Source organism: Rutidosis leptorrhynchoides, chromosome 1, assembly GCF_046630445.1.
Source record: "Rutidosis leptorrhynchoides isolate AG116_Rl617_1_P2 chromosome 1, CSIRO_AGI_Rlap_v1, whole genome shotgun sequence".
NCBI classification, from domain to species: Eukaryota; Viridiplantae; Streptophyta; class Magnoliopsida; order Asterales; family Asteraceae; genus Rutidosis; species Rutidosis leptorrhynchoides.
In genome coordinates this window covers 290,690,079-290,698,570 of record NC_092333.1, presented here as the reverse complement: position 1 = coordinate 290,698,570, position 8,492 = coordinate 290,690,079, and the positions used below count along the sequence as shown (strand labels likewise).

Genomic DNA, 8,492 nt, shown 5'->3' with positions numbered 1-8,492 from the left:
GAAGTCGAATATGCCCCTTTTACTTGGTAACCTAAGAATTAGTAAACCAGTCTACTAATTGATGCGAATCCTAAAGATAGATCTATTGGGCCCAAAAAACCCCATCCGTTGTAGCGGATGCTTTAGTACTTCGAGTTTTTATATCATGTCCAAAGGATTTTCAGGAATGATAGGAGATATTCTTATATGCATCAAGTTAATGTCAGTTACCAGGGTTCAATCCATATAAATGATTTTTGTCTCTATGCATGGGACGTATGTTTTTGAGAAATGGAAAATATGAAATCTTGTGGTCTGTTAAAATAATGAAAATGATTGTTATGATAAACTAATGAACTCACTAACCTTTTGGTTGACACTTTAAAGCATGTTTATTCTCAGGTATGAAAGAAATCTTCCGCTGTGCATTTGCTCATATTAGAGATATTACTTGGAGTCATTCATGACATATTTCAAAAGACGTTGCATTCGAGTCATTGAGTTCATCAAGATTATTATCAAGTCATTTATAGTTGGATACATTAAGAAGTGGTATGCATGCTGTCAACTTTCGATGTGAAGAAAGTTTGTCTTTTAAAAATGAATGCAATGTTTGTAAAATGTATCATATAGAGGTCAAGTATCTCGTGATGTAATCAACTATTGTGATTCGTTTGTAATCGATGTGAACTTCGTCCGGATGGATTAGGATGGGTCGCTTCACGTAGTAATTTAATTTTGCTTACTAGTTAGTCTTGTTGGACTTTCTACCTTGTTGGACTTAAGCCCGCCCTACTCTAGCTAGTAGCCCATTTATTTAGCCCACTTATTAATTACTAATGACCCAATAATAAGTAAGACAAATGCCCATTTATTAGAGGGAACATACTAGCATTTATGTCAAGTATTATCACTAATGTTGCATGGGATCCTAACATAAGCACCAACTTTAGATAACCATTAACCAAAAAGCAACTTTTTGTCCCCCCTTGTCCCCCTCCAAAATTTCGGCCATCACCACCACCCCCTCCCTCATTTCACTATAAATACAAGCTTTATTCCTCTCATTTTACACTTGCTCTCATTTGTATTTCACACACACTTACTCTCTTATTTCCTTTCTAGTCTTTCTCACTCTAAAACTTGTAAGTTTTTGCTTTTCTTCTTCTTCTTCCTTCATCTTTCACATGATCATCATCATCATCATCAAAGGGTCTTGCTTTTTAGCTTTTGATCTTGATTATATCTTGTAGATTCAAACATGGATTTGAATCCTTCAAGAACATGGAAGATTCAAGCTTTCTAGCTTTGAATCTTCACCCACTTTGTAGATATATATATTTTTAACTTTAATCTTGTTATTTTATTATAAAGATTCAAACTTGTGTTTGTAATCTTCATGTAACTTAAAGATACAAGCTTTATGCTTCAAGATCTTCAAGAACAACCAAGATGCAAGCTTTCTAGCTTGGATCTTCATATCTTTTGATGGATCTAAGTTTTCTAACTTATGATCTCATTATTTTATTATAAAGATCAAAATTTGTGTTTATGGTCTTCATGTAACTTAAAGATTCAAGCTTTATGCTTCAAGATCTTCAAGAACACTAAAGGTTCAAGCTTTCTAGCTTTGTGACCTTAAAACTTGTGTGAAAGGGATCCAAGGTCTCTAGCTTAGGGTTTCATCACCTCATTTGACTTCGATTATGTTCATACTTGTTTGATTGATGTAAAGTTTGTAGCTTTAGTTGTAAATGTAACTTGTAATTGTGTTAAGACTAAGAATATGATGTAACCTTGGTTCATCATCCATCTAAGACTCTTAAATGAGTTGTGTTCTTACTTGGTCTTAACATATTGTGTGTTGATGGTAGAATCTTGGTCAAGGTGATGCTAATCCATCCACGAGTTGTACACTTGAAGCTACAAGCATCAAGGATGAGAACCGTGATGAGCATCAAGTACTAAGAACCCCACCGGAGCACCTTACCTACTGTTTTTCGTATCTGATCAGACCACCTGGGCTACTGGAAAGTTGATTTTCAGTTATTTCGGTTCGAGTATATGATTTTCCGTTTAGACCTCATCTTAATCCGAGTTACGGTTTAGGATTTATGGCCTTCCGAAAGTCATTACACCCTATTAACGTTGTGCTGAAATTTCTGACCAAATGGCACTTAAACCGTCGCCACGGTCAAACGAAGACGAGTTTGGTTCTGTAAATTGGTCAGCAACTAGGGGACTCATATACGGAGCCATGGCCACTGATTTTGCATCTTTTCGATTTACGTAGAGGTTGTAGCAGCTGACCGAAGTCAACCTATTGTTTCGATCTCTATTCTTGTCAAACTTACTTAGCTTTTATGATGATGAATGATGATGATGATGACACTTAAACTTATTTTATGCACTATTAGAACTTATAAAGACAACCTACTGACCTAGTAACCTTTGATTTAGGTTGACGACCTTTCGGACCGACTTACTACTTGCGCACTTTCGTATCAACTTGTATTGCTTATTCACTGTGAGTTATAGCTTCCCTTTTTACTTATACTATTTTTGGGACTGAGAATACATGCGCTTTTTATGTTTTACTTATTTGACACGAGTACTTAAACTTTTCATATGTGTGGGTTATACAACGGCATAAAGATTCCCCTTAGTACGGTAACGTTTAACAATGGTTCTTGTACCGGTAGACGCGAATATTAGATATGGATCCATAGGGTTTGACATCCCCACTCGGGCTAGTCGCGCTAGCATTTAATGGGTGTTTAATACTTCGAGGACATACACACTCGCCAGGTGTACTTTTAGGGGGTGATATTTATATTTACGTTAAGTCTAGTTACCATGTGCCCACGGTTATACATATGCTTTTCATACTGTTTTGAAACATTGAAATCTCATGGTCAATCTTATATTACTGTTACAATTTAAACTATAGCTCACCAACATTATTGTTGACGTTTTTAAGCATGTTTTCTCAGGTGCTTAGAGGTTTGTTGCTTCCGCTGTTAGACTTGCTGTCATGCTGTTTAGTCTTGCTGTTAAGGACCTGCTGTGTTAGATAACCGCTGCATAACTTAGAGATGTCTCAATCATGAAACTTTTATTTTGCATTCGCAACTTATGTTATTTGAATAATGGCTTTGTAATGACCTATGTGTCACGTTATCTTTTGTAAACACTATGTTTTTATGAATGCAAACTGGTTTTCAAAAAGCATGTAGTATTCAACCATGTAAAGATCATGTTGTTGACGAATCGCACACGATGGTTTTGTACGGGGCGTCACACCCCCTTTTTCTCTATAGTGTTCCGCCTTTGTTTGGTTTTGTCAAACATTTCTTCACCAAACCCACTCCATTCTATCTAGCATACAAAAGATCCAAAACCTACAAGGAAGGAAGTGGGGGATTAACACGAAACTAAGGGAATGGAGCTACCTAACAGATCTAGTATACAGTAACAACTTGTACATCGACTATGAACAACCACAACAGCAGCAACAACAACAAACAAGTCCAACTTGAGGGCTAGCGACTAGTACGTGATTGCAACCACTACTGAATCTCCAGTATAGCCATACACATACAACGGAACCGTCATTCAGTTCTATACTCAACAGACAGTAACACATGGTTCTAACCTGACAGGTTTAGGTTGACCTTTTTGAGTTTAAACTGACAGATCGAGGTTATACCAACTAGTGCACAGACAACCGTATAATCAACGTAGCATCTCAACAATAATACTAAAGCATGGCAATTTAACATCAGTATAATCAAGTAGCACAACTTGCTACTCTATACTATATCCCGAGTTACGTTTTATATATTTATTTCATATTTATAACTAACCGTTGCCATGGATAACACTAACACCAAAATTATATAAGAAAAATCGATATCAAAAAAGAAATATTTATGCTTTGCAATTAATTCAACAGAGTTTTAAAACTTAGATATAACTAGTTTTCGAACCCTCGTTTCGCGCCGGGGGTTCGGTTTTTAATATATTTTAATGCGTTTAGTTTGTAAAATTATTTCGTGGCTAACGATGATGTCGTTGAAACGCAACTCGAGTCGAACTAAAAGGTATAACCCATGAAAGATTTAAATGTTATTTTAAATTAACAACTTGCTTATAACCCGCGATTTCGCGGGATTTTTAAATTTTTTTTGATAAAAAGTACCAAATATTTTAATGAAATATGTGTCATAGGATGTGCATAAGTAATACGGAGTAGAACTATAACAATGTTATATAACTCGTAAAAGAATATTTAAATCATTTATTGAAGAGCCATTACATAATATTTTTATTTGAAAAGCTGTATGATATGAATCCACAAGAGGTGAAAGCAGTGAGAAGCAATATATAAAACATACCACTTGAATGAAACTATCTATTACCCAAAGATACATCCATTAGAATAGATGTGCACCGTGATTTTTCTTGCATTCAACCCCCATATGTCAAACTCCATAGGTAGCTTTGGCCATATTACATAAAAAATGATGAATATAAGGGGGCTATAGTTAATGAAGTTACTGACGGAAGCTAATGACAAAAGATCAAAAATGCAGCTATTGCAAAAAAATGACATAAGTTAAATCTGCAGCAAACTTGTTTATAACATGACATTTTTAACATTGGTATCAAGTATAATATTGTATAAGAAAGATTGTAGGTGTGTTAACTTTAATAAAAGTCAGTTGTCAAAGGAAATAGAAAACAACCACCATACAACTAAAGAATTTCGTAAAACATCATATAACAAATTAATCAGACATATATTCGAACATTAGTCTCATTACTTCTGAAAGCTGATCAAAAATGGCTGCAACCTTGCTGATCACCTCTGGATGTTCAACACAAAACTGCATCTGCTCATTGAGTTATGGAGTTATCTAGTTGTGGAGTGATCAAGAATAATAGTGTGCTAGTGAACAATGGTCAGAAAATTATATAACCTATTGTTAGAAAAAAATTACAGCCAATATAAAATTCATACAAAATTAGACGAATTAATCATCCATATGCTTACTCCTTTTTCATTATTATATGAGGACTAAGCATGCAGCTCGGCATGTACTACATTCACCAGCACATGTGAAGACTTTTTCAACTTAAGCAAGAAAGTGGCAGAACATCTCCTCTAATGGGACAATTAAATTGCTGAGGATGATTCCATGACCAAAAAATATGTCAAGAAAGCATACTGTTGATAACTAAAAAACATAGAGAGAAAAAAATGCATTTATGAGATACTTTTGTAAGATGATAGCAGTTAAATGTGTACATACCGCAAAACCATCAAAAGTGAGCCTAGTTTCCACTACTTCCTAAGTTTCTAGCTTCACTTACTTATAACCATTGAACAAAATGAAACCATTGTATGATGCGAGAGTGCATATGTAAAATCATAAAACAAACAGTTACAAAAAACAAAACAAATAAAGGTTAACGTCATATCAGGAAGAGCCTTATATGCTAAAGCCAAGACATGAGATTCTTGACATTTGTGCTTCTTGCAAGTGTTCACATAAAATGCGAGTCTGTCATTTAGTCTTCCTTGAATGGTCTCGGGTGCACCATGAATTACAACATAACATATATCTTATATCTGTGGACTTATTTGAACACAAATAAGCGGTGTGTACTCGTCAAACATACCTTCACAAAAACCTAACATTTCTCTTGTTCGAACAACGATTCTTTTCAAGTGAGACACAAAGTGATGTCTCTTTCAAAAAGGTTCCTCAAAAAACTAATAATGAGAATAATGAACGTCTTACTTTTTGAGCATGGCATTTTCATCAGATTTATAAGTCCACTATATCCCCTTGATTGCGGCCTTCTCAAGAGGATCACCAACCTACAACCAACAATATCGCTATAAAGATATAAAATGTGCCTATACGGCCAAGCCAAATGAATTTTAAATGACAATTTTGAAATGCCTTAAAACATAAGGTATAGAGTTCTAGGATTTGAATACATCAGAAAGCTCATGGTACAAGGCATATCGAATCAAAACACAAGGACACAACATAACAAACAATAATAATTCTTCAAGAAAGTCTCCTTCATCTCAAAATCGCATTAGGCTTATATATGCGTTATGACATGAACCACATCATGGCCCTGTCCCTCATCTTGTCCATATTGCCATCGTTATTAATAAGAATAATATAACCAGTTTAAGGGAGATGTAACAACTGTACTCAAGGTTACAACTAACAAATATTCATGTGTATCAGTAAGTGTAGTATACTCATCAATATCAAATGAACGTTCACTAAGAATGCTAATGGTTCTGCAGTAGCATCTTAATTTTTATTTAATTGTATTTACTATTTAGTAAGTGTTACCTAAAAGGATGCCATTTTCTGATTATCCCCGGGTCTATTGCAACAGCTTGTAATTTACTTATCCATGTTGTGACTTTATCACATTGCGATTTTTTCTTGCTCTGGACTATGAAACAAAAGTATCACGATATAAAAAAAATGAATAGTACAAACAATAGTAACATTAGACTAACACACATGTTGCACATTTGTTACCTTTAGGCGATCTTTGAGACTCAAAGTAGTATAAATTGTGAAGATGAAATAGGTACACGTGATAAGTCAACAAAACTATTCATTGTTTTTAGCAATAAGCTAATACTTTACTTTACTATATTCGAGATTGTTGTTCTATTTGGAGATGCATAACGTTAGAATCTAACCTTCACCTATATTGCTATGAATCCTATTAGATTTTGAAAATCCAAGTATATAATTAAAAAATGATATATAGAGAAAAAGAGTTATAATAAGATTTCTTTAGATTTAATACCGATCATTGCAATGCATATAAAACATTAATAGCACAATAACTATTACAGCTATGGTATTTAAGCAGTCGCAGTGTACTTACATTGAGGAGTAATATTTTCGTATCACAAACATGTCATGGCCTTCTTTATCATTCAAGTTTACATGGTGACGAACCATTGTGAGGCATCCCTTTGTAATGTATAAAAGAATAAGGAAAAGGGGACAACCCTATTTATAATCCCCTGCCTGAATGACAAACAAACATAAAATCATTAAAAGAAATGTGTGAAAGCATAGTTTGTAAAATAGACACTTCAATAACCAAAATTATACGTGTTAAGGGTTTAAACCCCTCCTTTCATTCTCTTTAATTTTAATTACCCAAAAAAAAATATAGTTTGTATATGATAAATTAAAAAGAGGACTACTTCCATGTTTTATTACTATTACTATTAGAATCTAAGAACGAAGTATATTTCTATCTATGAAAGACAAAAAAAGAAAGAAAAAAAAAAAACAGATGTAGTTCATGAACATAACCTTTTTATTTTACACATTTCAAATATATCTATTATACACATCAGCATTAGTCATTGAATTTGAATATAATTAAGCAAGGAAAAAAACAAAAAGAAGAATGACCTATATATCATCAGTTTTTGATAAATTTTTCAAAACAATAAGCATCCAACTTGCAATTTTAACAGAAAGGTATGATAGTTACAATTGAGAACAAATTATTAATCTCAATAATCTAATGTAATATGTGTTCCTATAGTTCCGATCCATTCAAAAAATCAGAGACCTTAATCGATATAAGTAATAAGGTTATATTGAACAAACTTTATTCGATTAAAAACAATCAATAGCTATCCAATTTAAAATTACCATTCAGCGACATCAACAAAACCAAATCAAATCCCAATTAATAGAAAAAAAATTGATAATACTTGTTGCAATACCAATAAGCGATATTTTCTGCTTGAAATCCAAATTGCATATTAATTTAACGAAACAAAGAATTCTTACCTAACCAAATAAAATAACATACAATCGTTTATAAAATATTAAATCCAAACATTGATATTACCTGTTCCAAATCCCAATGTCTATAAAGATTAAGAAATTTTCGATTTGTAATAAATCAAAATAATCAGAAACTGTAATGATATTACCTGATTGAGTGATCGTATCCCATCTTTCCTTGTGAATTCTAAAGAAATTCTTCGCATGTATTTGTTACCCATGGATTGAGAGAATCACATATAGATATATCTAACCCATTATCAAATTGCATCTGATTTGAACAACCCTAATTCTAAATGAACTGAGGCAAAGGATCCATCGATTATCTGTTTGTTAACCTTGATTGCATCTGACTGAATCCATCGATTTGAACAACCCTAATTTTGAAAAACCCCGTTGGGCTCTCTTTTCTGATGTAGGTGTGTATAATACGTTATTATTGTCACTCAACAATTGAAATTGAAGAGAGGACAATTGTTGAGTGATAAGTTATGTAAGGGTTGCTATTGAAAGATATTTTTTAATCCAATGGTTCTTTTTTTTCCATTTAAATTTTTTGAAAAATGATTAGGTGAAGTTGACTTTGTTATTATATATAATATAGATATAGATAGAAGATATAGATAGATAGATATATAGATATATAGATAT

At 33.1% G+C, this 8,492-nt stretch overlaps 1 long non-coding RNA gene across 2 annotated transcripts; it reads right to left on the bottom strand.

Annotated features, from left to right (window-relative positions):
* Positions 1-4,646: 4,646 nt before the first annotated feature.
* Positions 4,647-8,234, bottom strand: LOC139870014 (uncharacterized). Of its 2 annotated transcripts, XR_011766522.1 has the most exons (4): positions 7,991-8,234; positions 6,916-7,061; positions 6,363-6,468; positions 4,647-5,866 (listed from the first exon to the last, which is right to left on the bottom strand). It is a non-coding gene; the product is annotated as an uncharacterized lncRNA (long non-coding RNA). The 2 variants fall into 2 exon arrangements; XR_011766523.1 differs by lacking the exon at positions 6,363-6,468.
* Between the last annotated feature and the right edge of the window lie 258 nt (positions 8,235-8,492).